This window comes from Orcinus orca, chromosome 10 (assembly GCF_937001465.1).
Source record: "Orcinus orca chromosome 10, mOrcOrc1.1, whole genome shotgun sequence".
Lineage (NCBI taxonomy): Eukaryota > Metazoa > Chordata > Mammalia > Artiodactyla > Delphinidae > Orcinus > Orcinus orca.
In genome coordinates, this window is record NC_064568.1 from 67,725,944 (window position 1) to 67,744,196 (window position 18,253).

The 18,253-nt window shown below is 38.0% G+C and overlaps 1 protein-coding gene across 19 annotated transcripts in view; it reads right to left on the bottom strand.

The window, feature by feature from the left end:
- FKBP5 (FKBP prolyl isomerase 5) overlaps nt 1-17,956 on the bottom strand; it is a 98,303-nt gene extending 80,347 nt beyond the window's left edge. For 4 of the 19 annotated variants that reach the window (XM_049715976.1, XM_049715971.1, XM_049715972.1 and 1 more), the window contains exons 1-5: nt 17,798-17,949; nt 17,008-17,426; nt 12,257-12,361; nt 1,870-2,607; nt 1,206-1,342 (exon numbers count right to left, since the gene is read on the bottom strand). The gene's annotated coding sequence lies outside the window, so the exon portion shown is untranslated. Of the gene's footprint in view, nt 1-1,205; nt 1,343-1,869; nt 2,608-12,256; nt 12,362-17,007; nt 17,427-17,797 lie in introns of all 19 variants that reach the window. The other 15 variants (XM_049715970.1, XM_049715969.1, XM_049715974.1 and 12 more) reach the window with 9 other exon arrangements.
- Nucleotides 17,957-18,253: the final 297 nt, after the last annotated feature.

The window sequence follows — 18,253 nt, forward strand, 5'->3', positions numbered from 1 at the left end:
CTACTTATGTCAGGCAGTGGGAATATATGACTTAATCCATCATCTTCTGACAACTCAAATTACCATGAGGATTCATCTTCAAAAGCTGAACCCTTCTAATCCACAAAATGGAAGTATGTAGTTATCAAAAAATAACACCTCATATCCTTAAATGAGAGTGCAAAGTAGTATACTATCTTTAAGGGTGAATTTTCCAACATCTATAAAAAGTGTAAGTGCAAATATCCTTTAGCCCAGCAATAGCACTTCCGGGAAATTACCTATAGATATTCTCACAGAAGAAAACAAATTATATGTGGAAGGAATATTAAACACTGTTGTAATGGTTAAAAAAAAAGGGGGGGGAACAACTGAAATTTCCTTAATTGACTATTATTATATATCTCCACAATGGAATACTATGCAGCAATTAAAAATAAAGAAGCAGGACTTCCCTGGTGGCACAGTGGTTAAGAATACACCTACCAATGCAGGGGACACGGGTTTCAGCCCTGGTCCGGGAAGATCCCACGTGCCGCGGAGCAACTAAGCCCAGTGCCACAACTACTGAGCCTGCGCTCTGGAGCCTGTGAGCCACAACTACTGAAGCCTGCGCACCTAGAGCTCATGCTCCGTAACAAGAGAAGCCACTGCAATGAGAAGCCCACGCACCGCAACAAAGAGTAACCCCCACTCACCGCAACTACAGAAAGCACGCACGCAGCAACAAAGACCCAATGCAGCCAAAAATAATAAATAAACATTTTAAAAATAAAAAAATAAAGAAGCAGTTATATATGAATTGATAGGGAAAGATGTTTAAGAATGGCATGAAGAGGGGAAAAAGCAAGTTATACGACAGTGTAAATTACTATTCTATTTGTATGAAAAAATGCATATACATTTGTAAATGCAAGAAAATATCTAGAAAAAATATACCAACCATTAATAGTAGCAAATTCTGGAGAATGGGATTCAGGGGAAGAAACAAGGGATTTTTACTTTTTGTACTGTGTGTGTGCATGTACATACACACATATGTATCTTTTAAAACAATCGATTTATTCAATTTTCATTTTTAAAAAAGAGCAGAGCACAGCAAAGACTCTTAACTTTGGATGAATATAATTGATCTTGATTATCCACAGTGCAGGAAATATGAGCTACTCAAAGTGCTTAATGAGAAACTCATCCATTCATTCAGCAACTATTTATGGAACACTTACTATATGCCAGGCATTATGCCTGATGATACTGCCATAACCGTGAACAAGACAGACCTAGTCTTTGCTCCATTTTTCCTGTTTCTCCTGTAAGAACCACTCTGACTTCCAGGTCTGTGTTCTCATTATGCCTATCATGCCTACGGTTTCCCATAAAATAGAAACAAATTAATAGAATAATTACATCAAATAAAAACAAAGGCTTTAAATGTTATTAACACCTATTTCCTTCATAATTAATTTAAAAAGTTAACAGAAACACAATTTGTGAAAGAACAATTGAACAAGCACCATTTCAAATAAACAAAATTTAGAAAGTAATTTAGATGTTAAATAAAATTTAAGGGAAATTAGCTAAGAAAATTCAAAAGAAAAAACATTATAGGAAATTTTTATTTTCTTCATTGATTTATATTTATTTACTAAATTCTTCTACAATAACCATGTACTATACAATAAGAAGGAAGTAAAAGTTGTTCTTGAAAAGAACCCTCTGTTGCAACAACCGATCTGCTACTGCCTGAAGTCCAAGCCCCTAACCCATTATACCAGGCCGTTTATGGTCTGGCCTTGTCGAGACTCCTTGTTTTGTCAGCCCAGAGCCCATTCCACCCTCTGCTGCAAACAGCATTCTGGGACTTTCCACTGGGGAATCACTGCTCCTCACCTCCTGGGGTGGGCCCAATCCCCAGTCTTTGCCAGTCAGAGCTTCTTATCCCCTTGGCCACCCCAACAGTTCAGAGGTGAACACATGACCCTAACAGATCCAAATCCAAATCAATCCTGAAAAGAGGCTAATTTTAATGAGGCTATTCAAATGATTATTAAGTGCTGACATATAATACAGCTAAATTTCCTAAAAGAACTTTGTAATAAATAGAATTCTCATTTAATGTGGTCCCTGAATATTTTGTGTGACTATAACTTCAAATCACAAAACTGGCAGTGAAAACAGTCATAACTGATCGCTTTTGTTGAAACAGAACAGTAACAAAAATACAATATTAGAAAATTCCCATTTCTAAAAGGCTATTAAAACTTGATGCTGTCTCAAAGAATGTTGAAACCGTATAAATCACATCCTGTTAAAATAGCTAAGTACAGAAACAGTAAGAAAATACAGGTTACGCAGCATATATGTTAATCACTTATCCTCTGACAGAAATCTTTTAAACAACTTCAAAAATAAAGCTCCTACAGGTAGTATTTCATGAGGCACCTAAAATGCCACAATCCTAAAACAAACAAACAAAACCCCAAACCCAAGCATTTGAAATATATTTAACTTTTAAAATAATTTTTATCGGGACTTCCCTGGTGGTCCAGTGGGTAGGACTCCATGCTCGCAATGCAGGGGGGCCCAGGTTCGATCCCTGGTCGGAGAACTAGATCCCACGTGCCACGACTAAGACCCGGAGCAGCCAAAATAAATAAATAAATAAATAAATATTTTAAATCGCCTTTATTAAAAAAATAATAATTTTTATCAGTTAACCATTTTCCTTTCAACACTAAGAAAACTATAGAGTATATTAATAAATTACAGGGGAACAAACTTCAATGCAATATGAGAAAATAAAACTTAACCATTAGAATTTCCTAAGAGTGAAATGGACTGTCTTGTAAAACAGGGACCTCTCCTTCCCTGGAACTAAAACTAAAACCAAAGCTCTGTAATTCTCTGAAAATAAGATATCCTTGAAGAATTCAACTGCTGTGCCAGCTGTTTTATTTCTTGAGAGTATAGCTGAACACATATTATAATCCATTGCATTTTTTCTAGCATTGCACAATTTTCCTGGCACACAATGTGCATACTGTATTTATTATCATATTTAAGCATCTGACAGCATTGTTATAAGAATCCATAATATTATTCTCTAACCAAATGCACACATAAATTTTTCAGTCTTCAAACAGCCATGGATTTCAGTAGTTAAGTATCATATATATTTTTTCCACAAAGTCTAAATACAATACATTTCCTGAACTTTTAGCTTTCAGTTTCCTGTTCGTCAATGGTTACAATTCTAGAGGCAATACATAAACACACCCTAGCCATGGTATTTCCACTCCTGACAACAGTGGATGTGAACTTAATATGACCAAATATAACTACAGTGCATATAAATGGTATATCACAGCTAACACAGCAATAGCAGGAACTAAGCTATAAAATGGAAATATAAATTATATTCCTTATTAAGAATTCACATAACCTCCTTTTATAACTTAGAACTCAGAAAAAGTTTCTCTCCCATGAAAAACTGATAAGCTTTCTTTATCAGACAATAACTGTGAAACCCATCCTGTTTCCTTTTTTCTCCTGCTTGCCAGGAAGCTCAGAGCTAAATTTAATGTTCAAATACAGAAAATATTTTGCCTCAGATTATTACTGTAAAGATTTCTTTCCACTCCCTCATCCTGCTCATTATTTCTCAAGTGATTTATGCTTAATTTCTGACTTTGTTTTTAATGTTTCTTGCCTTTTTAGTTTTAATTACAATCTATCAAATCTTTTCAATGAATAGAGAGTATAAAGAAACAATTTAAAAGATATCTTTACATCACTGAATAATCTGTTAATCCAATTTATATAAAATGGGGCTTCCCTGGTGGCGCAGTGGTTGAGAGTCCGCCTACCAATGCAGGGGACATGGGTTCGTGCCCCGGTCCGCGAGGATCCCACATGCGGTGGAGCGGCTGGGCCCGTGAGCCATGGCCGCTGAGCCTGCGCATCCGGAGCCTGTGCTCCGCAACGGGAGAGGCCGCAACAGTGAGAGGCCCACATACCGCAGGAAAAAAAAAAAAAAAAAAAAAAATTTATATAAAATGTAGGTCCTAAAATGTATATTTATTTTCCCCTTTCAAAGTTAATTGTTTCACATAATTCATGATTCACTTTTAGAAGTCACTGGCAAGTCTTCCAAATAAAAGACTCATAAACTGACACAAGGATCAAAACAAATTACTAAATGAGGGACACTAGATTAGGAGGATTAGTAATTTTTAAATGTTTTTAATTTACTAACAAAATTGGTCTGGCAAAGCTAGATTGTCATAAAAAATTAACTCACATAAAGTGTACTGAAATCTTACTTACTGTTATCAGCATTTTAGATGCAAAATAGACAACAGGTATAAAAATATTTAAATAGCCTAGGAATCTTAAGAAAAGAGGGAAACTCGGTCACACTTGTTTAGAAACTACAGACACACACACATATTAAAATATTCAGTATATGGTAATACCAAAAAGTTTAAGTGGAGATAAAATGAGATATTAAGAAAATGAACAAAAACAACATGAAGATGAAAAGAAACTACAACCCAAACTGACAAATCCAGCCGAAAACTAAACAAAAATATACCATGAATTAAACAGAAAACCTAAGCATAGTCATATTAAACATGGAAAAGAGAAATGAACACATTTTGTAACAAAGACTACGGTCTACAAGAATGCATAATATTAAAGCTCTTCACTTTTAGAAGCCATAAATTTAAAAAAAGAAAATGATAATAAATGGAAGAAGACAGCCAAATAATTTATATAAGAGTTACAAAAACCAATTGTTCCTCTCTCTCAACATATGAGAATTGCAAGACATACCCAAATAAGTCAAATTACAAAAAAATTAATATTCTAAGGATGAAGTTAACAGCAAAATGTATTACTATATAAATTACTATATAATTTATATAGTATTATTATATACTATATACAGCATAGTATTAATATATACTATATTTATGCTATATATATAACATATATAATGCAGTATTATATATAGTATATATAACATACAGTTATATAGCGTAGAATTTATAGTACTATTACTATATAAATTTACAAGGAAAGGCTAGTAACCACTCATAAAATATAGCTTAACAGACTTCTTTCAAACAACAATAAAACAGTTCAACATAAAAAAGATTTAAAAACAGAAACAAATTCCTATATATTATCTGAAGGGGCTGAGAGAAACACACACACACACACAGCCCTCAAAAAAGAAATCTAAAATTTAATTTTGAAGCATTTCTCTTCCCCCCTAATAGCACAAATAGAAGTTAAAATTTGTTATAAAGAGTAATCATCTAAATACAAAACAAGTCACAGATCATAAGAGAGAAAAAAAATCCCTTCTCCCTTCAGAAAAATGAAGACAGGAAAAAGAAACCAAACCATGGGAAATACAACTAAGTGATCTGATACAAAGCACTGAGGACATGGAAAAAATTCTTTTGTATATATATTTGTGTATTATACAATTCAACTTCACGGTGTTTGAAAATGATAAAGAAAAATTAGTATTTCAGTAAAAATGAATCCAGTTAGAAGTCTTTTTTTCTTTTTTTTTTTTTAAGGAATATGGCAGGATGAGCAGAGAGGTCTAGGGTATTTTTATGTAACCCATGCCACTTTTTCTTTCTTTAATCATGGGAAAGAATACAGAACCTGAAAAGATAACTAGCTGTGAAATAATTTTATGACAAAATTATGCTTAAAGTGACTAAAACGTATTTGTACGTCACACAAATTTTCAAAATGCAAGGACAGCATCTTGTCAAATTTAAAACAAGACATTTCAAGGGAAGAAAAGTAGTGTGACAGTGATTTGGAGATGAGGAACTGACATTAATGAGAAAAAATTACGTGCTCTGTAAAAAGGGAAGGGAGTATTTATTGAGCAACTAGAGTATCCAGACACTAAGCTTAGGGCTTTATAAAAGACATTCGATCACATTGCATTTAGGTAGGAAAACAATATAGAAGAAAACAATGCTTAAATAAGTTTCTCACCATTATGTGTGGCATATGGTAAAATGTAAGAGACGAAAGAAGATGTAAACTTAGAGACTACTGTACTAGTAGAAGTACATGGCTGGGGACTGTGAGGTGAAAGTACAATAGTTCCCAACTTTTCATGCTAATCTTACTGGACTATCAATCACTCTGTAAAAGAACCTGTGTTCCACCATGACAGAAACAGAAGTCCACTTTTTTTTGAGAATGATATTTATGTTTACAACACTATTATATTTATAATTTCCAACTCTAAAAATAAAAGAAAGGAACCCTTTTGTTCCTAAAGAAGATTTTGGAGCCTTGGTTTTATTTTTTAATTTTATTTTTTTTAATTTATTTATTTTTGGCTGCCTTGGGTCTTCGTTGCTGCGTGCAGGTTTCCTTTAGTTGCGGTGAGCAGGGGCTACTCTTCCTTGCAGTGCGCAGGCTTCTCATTGCGGTGGCTTCTCTTGTTGCAGAACACGGGCTGTAGGTGCACAGGCTTCAGTAATTGTGGCTCACAGGCTCTAGAGCGCAGGCTCATTAGTTGTGGCGCACAGGCTTAGCTGCTCCGTGGCATGTGGGATCTTCCCAAACCAGGGATCGAACCCATGTCCCCTGCATTGGCAGGCAGATTCTTAACTACTGCACCACCAGGGAAGCCCTGGAGCCTTGGTTTTAAATATTACTTTAAGAATAGTAATGCCTGTCCAAGAAGTGTGATCATGGGCTTCTCATTAAGAATAGAGTGAATTATTACCACATTATTCCTGGCAGTAAAATTATTTCTTACCTTGGTGTTTGACAGCCGTTAGTAGAAAGATTATTGGTAATACTACTGTAATTCCCACCCAGATGGTTAAGAGTCATACTAGGACGACAGTAAAAAAGCAGCCCTAGTTTAGCTCTGAAAGGTACAGGCCACTAATTAATTAGCTGTGGATCCTGATGTTACTTCCTCTGGACCTCAACGTCCTCATCTGTACAATAAGACTGCTGGACTAGAGCATACTTCCCTACCTTCCTCCCCCCTTTTCCCTCTCCCTGGCCCTTTCTACTTTATGACTTCGGTGATTTAGGATCTAGACTGGGATTTTTGAGGACAGAGAGGTAAATAGCAGAAACCCACTTAACTCTGGAGAAAAGGAATAAGAATTATGTAAACAACTAGAATATGGAGAGAAAAAGAGAAAGCCCAAAATACATGTTTACAAAAACAAATGGACAAATTAAAGAGGCATAATGGTTCAGAATAGAGGATCATGAGCTTCATTGTCAAAATTAGTATGATAGTAGTTTCAGTTATATGACATCAGGAAAGATAGTGAGAAGTGCTAGAGATACAGACTTAGAAATGTTATTTGTAACACACAACAATGCTTTACAAATAACCCAAGAAATCTTCCCAAGTTCCCCCAGTACATATGGAAAAGATGCCATACTCCCTGGCTTAATCATTCATAATTCTGCCCTAACATAATCACTCACTATTTTCCAACAGGTTATTCCCTCCAGTCCATTTGGCTTCATCATTTCAGACAAACCTATGAAATCTCCCCTTCACTGTCACTCAGTGTTCTGTCAAATGCTTTCTCCCTTCTTCCAATTTATAATAACAATTTATCATGCTCTAACCATGTTTGAGGCACCATTCTAAGCACTTGACATGTATAAACTCATTTAATTCTCTCAACAATCCTAGGAAGAAGGTCAAGTAACTTGCTAAAGATTACACAGTAGCAGAGTCAGGATTCCAACACAGGCAAACTGGTTCCAAGGAGCCTGTCCTCCTAACTTGCTAACTAGTCCTACAAGGCTTAGGTGGAGTTCTGTCACCTTCCTGAAGTTCTCACCTGCTTAGCAATTATTCCTGCCTCTTGAGACCTTAAGTAAACCACTCCTTTGTCACTTACCACAAGACCTAGGTTGTTATTTATCTTTTGTGCACATGTTCTATCTTTTCTAAGGACAGGATCTTGTCTTATTTATTCTGTAACAACACTACTTAGAACCTAACACAACTTATTATCTGGAACACAAAAGTGCTTATTAATGAAACTATAATAGCATTTAATATTTATTGAAGACATATGCCAGGTTCTGGGCTAAGTACTTTGTATGTATTGTCTCATTTATTCCTCACAACGCTTAGGTAGGTATTAATACTGCCTGCACCTCCTATTATTATAGATGAGGAAACTGAACTTAGAGAGAAGCTACATATCTTGTCCCATATCACAAAGTGGTGGTGACAGTCTTACTTAAGGGTCTAACCAGAATCTTAATCTCCAGCCAACCACAAAACACCCTGAAGAAAGAAGCAGTCCTAACAACAACTCAGTTCAACTTTCACTACTCTGCAGCACTATGCTGAACACCAAGGATTCATAATTAGAGGCACAGCTGCTGCCCTGATGAAACTCACAGTGCACTAAGACTTCAGGATCAAACTTTGATATCACAGGCAGAGCCACCATCATCAAAACTTAAGGAAGATTTTAACTTATATTTTAAATCAAAATATCTAAATAATCCTTGGAAACTCTTCCATCCCCTTCCTTCTCCCTTCAGGCTTCCCCCACTCTCTCTACCCTAGGACTAATCTCTCTAGTTTCTGTATTATCGAGTAGAAGGATCCCACTAATCCTGACAACTACTAGGATGTCTAAATTTAATTTATCAGTAGCTCAGACTCAAGGGTCTATTTGGCGAATTCCATGTCCATAATGAAATATGGGCAATGGACAGCTAGAAAAAACCAGTAGCAAGGAGAAGCAGCAAAAAGAGGGAGATGAAAGTCACACTGTATAGCAAAGAAAAAGCAAGAAAAGCAGGAAAGTGGACACAAATAGAAGGTGAAAGTGAGTCCAGAATAAATCCAGTAGAGAGATGCAGATAAATGAAAACACTAAAATCTAATTCATTTTGCGAATGCTGACTCCTTTAATTTTTTTCTAACTTCTAATGGAAACAGAAAAATATGTAGGTGAAACAATTACTGAAAAAATCATTAACCAGGAACAGTATATAAATCAGGAGTTTTTCCCCTGAAAAACCACTCATTTTAGAATTTCAGAGCTGCAAAAAGACCTTAGATCACTATCTAATCCAACCCATTCATTTTACAATTAATATAAGGCTCAGTAAGGTTAAGTAACTTTAACTTTCCCAAGATCATGTAGCAACACTCCTGAATCTCATCCCTGTCTATGCCTACTATACTAGGCTTCCTAGAAACGGTGTAATTTTCTCTTCCATTTTCCACTCGTAATAACTATTAAATTAATTTCTGCATAAGTATCTCAGAATCCCCATATTATTCCTACTTCTCATAGAAGAAAATAATCAGGTATTCTGGATTATCTAAAACAATATCAAATTTTATTCTCTTATCCCCAAAGTCAGTAATCTTAAATTGGGTCTTGATTTCTACAAGGAAGAAATTCAAACATTTCCCAGAAGAGCGGAAAGAAGAAAGAGCTCCATAAGCTGACCAAAAGCAAGCCAAGTTGATAAGCTACAATCCATCTGTAAAGGACTCAGGCCCAAGACCACTGGAGGGTGGACGACTGCTAGTGGGAAGTAGAATGGATATCACTTATTTTCCCATTTCTATTTAATATCTTCCCAACTAACCTCAGGTTCCTATCTTTCTGACAACCATCAATTCTAGGAGCCTGTAAAAAGAAGGGAAAGTAATGAGGTAAGAGTATCATGTCACTTTCGGCACAATGGCTTTTTGATAAGAACTATCTTGGTCAGGAAATATGCCACAAGGAATAGAAGGGTTTTTGGGTAAACCCACAGATCTTTATTTTTACCATAAAAACACAAGAAGTCCTGAAAGTGTGTTATATACACTCAGTATTTCCCCCACTGCAAAGCACCTGCAGATATTCTGCTGGAAGGAACTCATTCTGGGCTATTTCTGTGGTCCAAGAAAGTCTGCTGCCTATATCCCTTGATAAACTGTGGGCCCTGCTGGCCATCGTTCACGAGGTTATTAGAGCTGAGTGATTTGGAAATCGTCTCTATCACCTTGGTTTAAATATAATGATTTCCTAGCCCTTAAAAATTATGTGTTTGCTTATAAGACTGACTGAAGCCTTCTCTGAAAGGGAAGAAAATGCCCTATTTTACTTTAGGAACATATCTTAATTTTGATATGTATGAAGTTCATTATAGATTAGGGATAACTTCCTGCTAACATGTTACCCAAATTAGGACAACTGGAGTGGAAATGAAAAAGGACGAAAAGATAAAAAGACATTTAAAAACAAAGTGATTTAGTGGCTCACTGAGCTTAAGAAGCAAAGGAAGAGTAAAAAATGACCAGTAAGAATAATGGTGTCACAAACAGCTAAAGAGGAAAGTCAGGAAGAGAAGCGTTTTGACTGGGGGTGGAGAGAGGGGGTGTTGGTGTGCAGTTGCTACAGAGATGGTATTTAAACATATTTAGTTTCAAGACATAAGTGAAAATTTGGGCCTCAGTTTTGCAAGGCCTGGAGTTTAGACATAAGATATACATTTGGAGCCTAAAAAAGCACAGCAATGACTGAGTTTTTAGAGAAAGAGAAAGTAACAGCAAAACATTTAGACAACAGCATTCCTCAGACACTACACTTTGAAGATAATCTAACTTACCAGATGAACAGTACTACCTTATTCTATAGATTAGAATATTTGGACTAATTTATTATAAATAAAAGGCTAAAAAATTAATCTTTCTTTTCCAGGCTATGAATTGACAGAAAGGAATTTAGAATAAAAATAGTTTCATAATTACTGATTGTCCAAAGTTAAGTCTCTGAGTTAAAACACACTGCTTTTCAGATTTCTCTATTTACAACGAAACTTTTGAAAAAAATTGAGAGAAAAAATCTGGTACACTAATACCACTACTATTTTACAATATTTGTGAGAATGTATCAGTTTTTAAAAGCACACTAACCAAAATGCTGATAATTAATAAATCTGAAGAATGGGTATATGGAGGTTCATTATTATTCTCTCCAGTTCTGGATATGTTTAAAACTTTTATAATAAAAAAGTCTAAAAAAAAGGCTACCTACAGATATTTTTAAAGTTCTATCTGCAGTTAGGGTTTGACAACTCAAAACAAAATTCTAAAAACTTTTCAAATAATGTTTTATTCATGCTCAATAGACCAATGAAATTTACTGTGTATGAAAGGGAGATAAGGCCCTGTCATTTCAGAGGAACATGAATATGTTCATTAAATGGAGAAAGTCCTCCTTTTATCCATGTTGGTTGAGTTGGACATTTGTCATTTTTCTCTTCAAAGAACTTATATTTGTTAAAGAAAAATATATAGACCATATAAATGTATGGGTTTTGTTAGTAAAGGCAACATAAATGTTCATCCCCAGTTATCAATGATTAATTTGCTGAAACTGCTGGCTAGTCATTCTGTTACTTCAAATCATATTCCACTCTAGTAAATAACCAAATAAACAAATTTCTTATGTGGATGCAAAAAACTGATTAAAAAATGAATATCCATAAATAATGCCCAATCCTAAATTGTGAAGAACACATATTTAAGATTATATAAAATAGTAAGTAGAGAAAAAAAGCTGAACGTTTTAAACAACTGACATAGTTTTAGGGCTGCTGTAGAGTGATTTGCTTTAAATTAAACCTATTTAAATTACAGTTTAAACTAACAGTGAGCATCAAATTCACCACCTTAGATTTACCACTTAACCTACGATCAAGATTAGTTTATATGGTTTACAAGCACCAATCCTTCCCCCTACTATAAATACCACCCACAAATGACAACCAGCTTTGTTTGCCTCTTCTTTGTCTGGTGAGTTCCAGGACAGTAAGGACTGCACGTTTGTGCAAAACCTAGCACACTGAAGGTGTGCAACTCTCTTAACAGGAATTATCAATTCCCAGGAAGCTATCGCTAGGTATCAGTCTCATTCCCTAGGTGACTGACACAGGATAACAAAATAAAGCACAGTTTCCTGGCTGGCAGTTGGCCTTGAATTATTTTCAGGATCTTGTCTCTTCTAACAGAAATATGCTGCCATGAAACTTCAAAGAGAAGCAGCATAGATACATATATGTAGAGACAAAAGACTGTCAGTAATTCTCTTCTCCTACATCATTATTAAAGCACTGTTTAATTTCAAATTGAGGTATTTCACTTTTTTCAGATAACAGGGTCATTCTCCTCATCTTCAACAAATTTTTATAGTTTTTTTTCCTTATGAAAGTAAAAGTTACATACCATAAAATGCACGGATCTTAAGTATTCAGCTGGGTAAATGTGAACAAATGTATACACCAACAGTTGGTGAATCTGGAAGTTCCTCGTACTGGTCTTGCAACTGTTCTGTAAGTTAAAAATTACATGAAAATGAAAACTTACCCCAAAGGTGTACACTTGAATTCCATAGCTTGATTCCCAAATCAAGTTATAGAATATTTCCATTACCCTAAAAAGTTCCTTTTTGCCCCTTTCCAGTCATCCACAGCCCTTACCCAGAAACCATTGTTCTGATTTCTATCACCATACCTAAATCTGGCCTGTTCCTATATTTTTTATAAATGGCATCTTATAGTACATACTTGTGTTTGGCTTCTCTTGCTCTGAATAATATTTCTGAGATTCATCTATGTCACTGTATGAATCATTAGTTCATTACTATTGTGAAAAAGCTGCTATGAACATTTTTATCAGTCTTTCTGTGTACATGTACTTTATTCCTCTTGGTGTAGCAAGATTTCATTTAAAAAAAAAGGTTTCACATATAAATAAGCCTGTGAAGTCACACAGTATAGATAGATTGATTGATTTATATATATACATATAACAAACATACAGTTACATATATAATGCAAATATATATAGCATAGATACTTTATCTACCTGTGTGTATATATTTATGTGTGTGTGTATATATATATGTGTGTGTGTCTCTACAAATGGATTCTGAGAGGTCCACCTAGGACCAACAAAGATATTTTAAAAGACCTTATAGGGCTTCCCTGGTGGCACAGTGGTTAAGAATCCGCCTGCCAATGCCAGGGACATGGGTTCGAGCCCTGGTCCGGGAAGATCCCACATGCCACGGAGCAACTAAGCCCGTGCGCCACAACTACTGAGCCTACACTTTAAAGCCTGCGAGCCACAACTACTGAAGCCCGCGGTGCCTAGAGCCTGTGCTCTGCAACAAGAGAAGCCACAGCAATGAGAAGCCCTTGGCGTGCCGCAACGAAGAGTAGCCCCGGCTCGCCGCAACTAAAGAAAGCCCGCGCACAGCAACAAAGACCCAGCTCAGACAAAAATAAACAAATAAATTCATTTTTTAAAAAAAGACCTTATAAAGTTCATAGTGCAAGTAAATTTAAGATAGGAAAGATGACATTTCAATTTTTCTTAATAAGTATTATGTTTTAACCTAAGACTAATTCAAAAGAGAAACAAATTTCTTTCCATGTAAATTACCCTGTTTTGCTTCAATGAAATACCCTTCTTCTCATAACAAATCCCCTTCTCAAACTAGAATTTCAAAACATTAAATATTACCATCCACCATGTAATAATTTTTTATGCTAGGGGCCAAATCCAAAATCTGTCAATATTCTATTCTACTGTCTTGCTTTTTTAAAAAGTTAGAAACATGGAAATAATTCCATTGGCTAATGTTTAACATGGGTAAAGACCATTTCATCCTCATTCAGAACACTGTATATTCTGAAAAAGGCTAGGATGTTTTCTGTTCCAAAAAGTATCTTACTACAGCATTAAGTCTGTGATAGAGACATTCTAACCTTCTAATTCTGTGTGTAATTTTCGGCAGACAGTAGAGGAGGATCTTTAATTTCCAGAGATAGAACACTGAGAAACATACACACAAATCTGATTTTTGATGAGATCAATTTGAAATTCCCAGCCCTGTTTTTGATAATCAGATGATCATTTTCAGGGAACTAGGAATGGCTCCTTATTTAACATCATACATAAATTGCCAAGACTGAGGCTGAACACTACAAACGGTTCCAGAAATTTACCATCATCTGCTTCAGGAAGGGTCTGCAACTACAAAAGGGAAAAAAAAAAACCTCTTCTAGCCTTTGATTTTTCTCCATCTTTTATTCTTCCTTCCAAACAATGAACAATTTCAAGACCATACAATTCAAATGTACCATATATATTTTTTTTTAAAAAAATAAATTTATTTATTTTTGGCTGCGTTGGGTCTTCGTTGCTGGGCGTGGGCTCTCTCCAGCTGCGGTGTGCGGGCTTCTCACTGCGGTGGCTTCTCTTGTTGCGAAGCATGGGCTCTAGGTGTGCGGGCTTCAGTAGTTGTGGCTCGTGGGCTGTAGAGTGCAGCTCAGTAGTTGTGGCGCACAGGCTTAGTTGCTCCCCAGCATGTGGGATATTCCCGGACCAGGGCTCGAACCCGTGTGCCCTGCATTGGCCGGCAGATTCTTTTTTTTTTTTTTAGGCAGATTCTTAACCCCTGCACCACCAAGGTAAGTCCCGTGGCTACTGTTTTTAAATCAATAGTTACGTGATTTACGTACCAACGTCCACCTAATCTCTGGTGAGTGTAGATGTAATTTTCCTTACACTTTTGGGGACATAATGTCAGAAGTTAAAAATGTGCTGTAAAAAAATTCAGACTGTGAAGCAATGAAAAAACAAAATCTAATTACTAATCAGCTAGGTTAGAAAGTTCACACAGTCTCAGAATTATAAAATGTATAAAATATTTAATTGTTCAGCATAAAATAATTACAGAATTTAGTGTGCCAAAATATATATAATATAGATTCTTTGTTAGGAATTGTTGAAAATTATATTAAAGGCCTACAGAAAATATTCTTAATGACAGATACAGCATGCATACTACTGTTAAATAAAGCAGTATTAATGTCTAACAGTATCATGTGATCTACCCTCAAATTTAGCTTGTTTAATATGTGTCCCTGTTCTTTTGTAGCTTTATTCATTCAAAAATATTTGCCCACCCCCAAACTAAAAAGGAGCCACACCTGAGGGTCAGTGACTTAAAAACACTCCCAACATTTATTGTGTAGATGCAAGAATTCAACTTATGCTTAATTTTGAAGCTGTAATGTGGTTGATAATTTTATGATATGGTCTACCGCAAGTTAAAGTGGACAACAATCAGTAATTAAAATATGTAAAAACTGAATTTGAAAATGGTCTTTTAATTAAAGGGCACTTCCATAGTTAAAGTTCCCCAAATATGCTTTACGTAAATAAAACTAAGGAATATAGCTTTAATTTATGATATGTGGTATATTTAAGCATTATAGGATAATGACTATAAAATTTCTAATTACACATAGTAGTTAAACTAATATATTCCTATACACTTTAAAGGACAATTACCCATAATTGTCCTAAACTAATATATTCCTATACACTTTAAAGGACATCACCCATAACCCCAGTCTCATAAGATTCCTTAGAACTACTTATACATAATAAAACCCACTCTGCACGAGTCACTGTTCAAACAATCTACCTTCACTAAACATCAAAAAGCCAACTCAGCTTTCAACAGTAATAACTTCTTCTACAGCTAGAGAAAGAGGATGCTCTTCCTTCTCTAGACTGGTTCTAAGGTAAGAAGCCTTTAGGAAACAAAACAACCTAAAATATGTATCCTTTTCCAATCCAAGGATAAACGGAAAATTGAAGATTTCACTAGTTGCCTAATCCAATATTTTAAAATGTTCATGTTGAACTGGTTAAAATCATGTTTTAAAAAAGAAATTCACCCAAAATTCCCATCACTAAAAAATTGAAGATTCAGAAACACACTTGTTTTGTTAAATATTGTAAAGACAAAGACCTCACAGCATATAAGCCTGTTGTTTTAGAGAAATAAAACATTTTATAAAGTCCATCTTTGATTTTTTTTAAATCCCAAGTAGTCACAACTAGACTATTGGTTAAAGAGTTCACCTTTAAAAGGTGTTACTAATTAGCTACGTAAGTAACTAAAATTACTATTCAATGAAACACTAATAAAGTACCATAATTAAAATAACGGTCCTTAAGAAGTTAAACTTACATCTCTTAAGTACAAATCATACCCAGCATAGATATAAAAAAGACACATTAGAAGAAAATAACTGAGTAATCTAAATCAACTGCTCCTCACAAATGAATGTTATTAATAACCTTCATAATATATTTTAAAGTAATTATACATTATTTTAAAACTTTTTTTTCTATAGATGCCCTAAATTGGTCAGGGCCATAACTGTAGATTGTTAAGTGAGGTCAGATGGGAGAGAGAGAAACAGAAAATAAGTGAAACGTATAACAAATAAAAATTTCCCACAAGAATAAGAAGTTTTTCAACTCTATCCTTGGGGGAAAAAAAAAAACTCTTATGCGGGGCGGGGGGTGTGGTGCGGGAGAATTCCCACAGACTACTCAAAATACTGAACCAAAATATGCCTTAACTTTTCCCTCGTCTAAAATCTAACAAAACGGTAAGACAATGAAAAGAAACACTCCTGTGAGCCCTCAGAGAGGCAAAGAAAGCTCCCATTCAACGCTAAGCCTTATTCCACTCCTGTAAAGTAAATCCAAAACCACGAGCTCAAACTGCTTCATGAAGAATTTACTGAATGGCGGCCAAACGTTGTACACGCTACCCTGAACCACAGTGAAGGATATCTAGAGTTCTGCATTCTCCATTTACAACCTGTACCTTACTATGCATGCTTTCGCCACCACTGCAGAAACCGATTTTTACAAAGATGTTCCTCCCGGCAAGTCAATGGAAAGAAGGCAATCTACACGCTGACAACACCCGCCCCCCACCTTTTTTTTTCCCCAATCAATACTAGTTTTGACTACTATACTGCGGCCAGCACACCTTTTTAGAAATCATTAAGGGAGAAGGCGTTATAACGTCCCAGAGTGAACTGAATACTGAGCTCTGAAACAACTTTTCACTGGCTTTCACCTGGCACTAGGATTATCACCTGTTAGAACGCCGCCGCACCCGCACCCTCTACGAGCGGCCGAGAGCGGGGATGCTGTTCCCAGTCACTGGTCCCTGGGCGGCAGGTGAAGACGGTGAACGCGCATCCACACCCACCGCCCGGGGAGCGCAAACCGAAAGCCAGGACGGCGGCGACGGGACGCTCCGTTATCCTCACTCTCGGCTGGCCCGCCAGGTGAGCGCGGCTCCATCGCGCCCGCGGCGTCCCGGTGCACGGCTCACCCCGGCTCCACTTCTCCCGCCGCCCGGGCCCCGGAAAGCGAAGTTTCTCTCCCGCCCGCGGCAGCTGCTGTTCACGCGCCTCCCGGCTCTCCGCCGGTCCCGCCGTCTGCTCCGGGCTGCCGCGGTCACGGGCGCCGGGCCTCGGGCGAGTCGGGGGCCGCGGACGGGAGCCGTGACCTGTCACCCCGGGAGGGAAACAAAAGCCGGGTGAGGACCAGCGGGCGCGACCGGCCTCGCCTCCGAGAGAGAAAGCGCGGCGGGGGGCGGGGAGCCGCTCCAGGAGCCGCCGGCTCCGCGCCTCCAGGAGGGAGCCCCTGCCCCGCGGCCCGGCGGGACGTAGAGGAGCCCTGCAGCGGAGCTAGGGGCCTCCAGCGCGCCCGTCTGGGGGCTCCCCAGGCCCCCCTGGCCCCGACGCGCCGCTCCCGGGCTGGGGAGCCGCGTGAGGGGGCGGGGAGGCGGCGCAGCGGCGGCCGGACCGCGAAGCAGGGAATTCGGCTCCCTGGGCTTAGCGACCACACTCCCCATCCCTGCGGCCATGGAGCCAGTACCTGTCGCCGCGGTTGTTCGTCTGCTCTGTCTCTCTCCGCCTAGCCCGCGAGCCGCTCCCCCTCAGCCCGCCCTGCAGGCCACCCGCGCGCCGGACGCCGCCGCCCGAGACTGGCAGCGCCCGCGAACCGGCCCGAATCCCCCGGGCAGCGCCCGGCGCCGTCCCACCCCCGCCGGCCGCAGGACCCGCCTCCCATAGGGCCCCGGGGCTGTCAGTCCGCCCCCAAAAGGCGCGCGGGCTGTCGCTCCGCCTGTCCGGATTGGCGGCCGCGCGCCGTCCATGCAAATAAGGCCCCGCCCCCGACCATTTGCACCTCCGCCTTGGTGTAACCTCCGCCTCTCCCCGCCAGCCCACGTGTCTGGCCCTTGCCCTTTGTGGGGGCTGGAGGGAAGGGATGGAGGAAACTGACCGACACCCTCTCCCACCATCCCTTATCTCCGGGAAAACTAATGCCTAA